Here is a 3,902-nt window from a genome sequence, read left to right on the forward strand (position 1 = left end):
GAACCGCTGAATTATAGCTAAAGGTAGCTTCTGATAAGAGAGATATAAGTGTTTATCTTTCCTCTTTATCTACAATGATGTGAATATTTTATAACAAACATCAATTTCAACGTGCATCCTTTTTTAAGGGAGTCATAAATGTGTCTACTTAGAATCACATAGTATAAGTTCCAGAACATTCAAGCAGCCTTTCAGGTCTCCACCCCAGTTGATACTCTGCACCAGCTGCTTCTCTTCACCCATCTTGGGCCCTTCCTATGAAGTTCAGTCCCACAGATAAGCCGGACCCGAGGAAGTCTGTATACAGTGGACAAAAGCCGAGACTTGACGGGTACTGGACATAGTTCCCAAGTTGCTTCTCTGATTTTGTCTTTGGGGATGGCAGTGATAACAAGAAACAGGGCCAGAAAAGTCTCAGACTTCTGTGCTTGTCCTTATAAATGTGTTGCCGTATAATAAGCGCAATGCAGGAAAGTTATACACTGTCCATGAAACATTCTGATGTTACTGAGTTGACCCTCACGCTGCCTTTTCAAACTTGAGGGTGAGCAAAACAAAACTGTAAATTGCTCTGCAGAAAGTTTCAATTACTGTCCTTTATCTGGTTCCATCTAGATATTCTGCCTGAGGTTTTATAAGTTAGGAGCAAGTAAATATTCTTTGTTTACAAATAGGCTATTCCATTGGGAAAATATTTCTGTACTTCAGGAATGCTTCTTACAACACAGTCCTGATTTAAATACACTACTTGTTCAACCTATATAGACTGAAAATACTCAAAGCAAGCTTTTTTTAAATTTTATGTTAGAAAGTTCTCTTGACTAAACTTTCCAAGAATTATTACAAATAAGTGACACTGGTGGCATGAAAATGACTTAAACAGCAATCTAAGACCTGATGACATTGACTATAAAGACCAACAGAGCAATTATATACAGAGAATTGTTTTTTTTAAACAGAGGATGGTATTTTTCCAGAGACACCAGCTAGGAATGTAACTTGAACCTCCCACATGTAGCCCGTCGTCCACATGGCTGGGGCCGCACTCATCAGAGCTCTCACTTCCTCACTCGTACTCTGTGATCTTCACATGAAGACACATGGCGTAACTTCTGGCTGTGCTCCTGAGCACTTTGGTCTAGGGGTTGCTGAATATGTGAGTGAGTGGTTTTTCCATTATTTATAAACCATGTTGACATTAATATCAATCCACACAAGCTTTCATTTTCTTGGACTACAGGAGTTTGTCAGGAATGAAGCCGACATGAACTTAAGGACGACCCAACTATTTGAACAAATAACATAGAAGTGACTGTACAATTTGGACCCACTTATTCTGTGTCTGACTATAATAACATTTAAAGAAAACTATATGGCTATAGATAAAATATACTTAAAAATAGTCAATAATATGATACTGCAACAGTATTCAACTTGTGACAAGCAACCCAATAGACTGTTAAACTTTTAGATCCACAAAAAGATTTTATTTTAAAATTTTACACAGCAACAAGTCTTTTTTTCCCCCCAACGAATCTTAAGCAGTGTGAAACTCATTCTTGTAAAAAGAATGACACAGCTTTAGGAACTTGCTATTTAAAAGAAAACTAAGAAGAATGAATTAGCCAGAACCGGTTTGGCTCAGTGGATAGAGCGTCGGCCTGCGGACTCAAGGGTCCCGGGTTCGATTCCGGTCAAGGGCATGTACCTTGGTTGCGGGCACATCTCCAGTGAGGGGCGTGCAGGAGGCAGCTGATCGATGTTTCTCTCTCATCGATGTTTCTGGCTCTCTATCCCTCTCCCTTCCTCTCTGTAAAAAATCAATAAAATATATTTTAAAAAAAAAAGAATGAATTAATCATCTCTTTACTCAAATTTGTATAGGTTTTCACATATCAGGTTAGTTATCAATCTAAAAATAGTTACCTTCTTTAATATAGAATTCACAACATTTTCAGAGTACTCAGAAGTTAGTTTCTTCCCCAAGACCAACCAACTTAGACAAAATTAAATTGGTCTTTCTCTGATCTCACTACAATATGAGAAAATCATCTGATATATAACAAATATTTCCATCCAAAATTCATTTGCAGGAAGGTCCTTGGAAACAATGCATGAATGCCCCCTAGTCCGAGCTGTTCCTGCACTAGCCTGGTCTTGGGTTCTCCACGCACTAGAGAAGGTCCTGGGCTTTTCCCTGGCTCTCCCATGGGTGGACATGACTTTCAGTCAAGCTGTGAAGATCCACATCCAAGAAATTCCAGATACTGGGATGGCCCTGAGCTAACACAGTTTCTTGGGAAAAGCTTTCAAATGATAGTATTTCTAGGATGAAACCAGAAGCCACCTGTGATTATTTCTTTACTTTGGAGATAAAGTAAAACATGATTAGCCTCATCTATTTGATCACCTGAAAGAAATACTCAGAATTAGAAGGGGGGGTTATAAAGATAATGTGAAGAGTTAAAAAAGAAAAAGTTCAGCTCCGCCCTGGCCACACTGTTGCTCTCAGGCACCAAGGCTCACGGGTTCAATTCACAGGTTGGGATGCATAAGGGAGGCAACCAATCAATGTGTCTCTCTCACATCGATGTTTCTTTCTTTCTCTCTCTCTGTCTCTCTCTCTCTCTCTGTCTCTCTTTCTCTCTCTCTTCCCTCCCTCCCCCTCCCCTTCCTCTCTAAAATAAAATTTTTTAAAGAAAAAACAACAACAAAACAACAGGTACCAGGTAGGAGAATTAAACTTGCCTCCTATCAAAAAAGTCAGTCTTGAAGATGACAAAAGTTCTGAGGATGGGTGATGATGATGGTTGCATGACAACGAGGAGGTACTTAATGCCACTAAACTGTATATTTAAAAATGGTTAAAATGGTGAATTGTATGTACTAATGGTAAATTGTACTAATATTCATACAACCCCTCAGTATGGACACACATGCCCAACACTTAAGAGAAACACCTAAAATCAGAAAAGACAATGGCATATGTTTTCATTTTTGCTATAATTCATCATTTAAAACAAATAATGTTAGAAAGACACTAAATGTTGGCATCACACAGGCAATTCACCTCCAATTAATTGCTGGCATTTAACAGTGGTGCTAATTTATATGCAGTTCCTTCTAGTTAGTTTGTTACATTCAATATACAACTGAATTAAAAATAAAACCATAAAATACCTCCTCCCTTAAAATCCTCTGTGTTGATGCCTTCCCCCAAATAACAACTATTTAAAGGTCTCCTTTACTTTTTCCTTTCATTGTACCGAAATGTCCTGTTTTCACAATTTGGTCTTGCCCCTCTCTTTAAAGAATTCTTGCCCCACTCTGCCCTGTGCCCCAGCGCACAGTGAAGGATAGACATAGTGGGCCGCCATGTCACAGAGCCACAGGCTGCCAATCCCCGTGAAAGGGTTTTCTCTTTCAGTCCTGGATGGATGAGGAAATAATGACACTGGATAAGGGGTTGCAAGGAGAGTGGCAATATACAGATGCGAGGTGGGTGCCACTGGAGCCAGAAGTCAGAAGCAGCAATCCTAGGAGTGCTAGTCACAGCCCACGCAGGCTCTAGTCCGCTCTGCTTGTCAACACAAAGGGAAGAGTTCATTTTTCCAGGTCCCTGTAATGCATCAGGGGGTAACCTCCCACAGTGTCAATTACATGACAGGGCTTGTGCAAAAGCACAGACACTTCCAGGCGGGAAAGGACTGTAGAGGTCAACCAAGAGGGCCCGTTTTGTTTGCGTGGCTCTCAAAGTAATGCAAAGTGGTCTGAGCTATTTACTCTCCAACCAGAAAACAAAATGACAGCAGGCAGAACACAACGTACGATTAGGCATCTGGCTTATGTAGGACACACCGGTGATTATTCAAGAGTCAATGTTATTTTCATACACCACAGCA

The sequence above is a fragment of the Myotis daubentonii genome, chromosome 4 (assembly GCF_963259705.1).
Source record: "Myotis daubentonii chromosome 4, mMyoDau2.1, whole genome shotgun sequence".
Classification (NCBI taxonomy): domain Eukaryota; kingdom Metazoa; phylum Chordata; class Mammalia; order Chiroptera; family Vespertilionidae; genus Myotis; species Myotis daubentonii.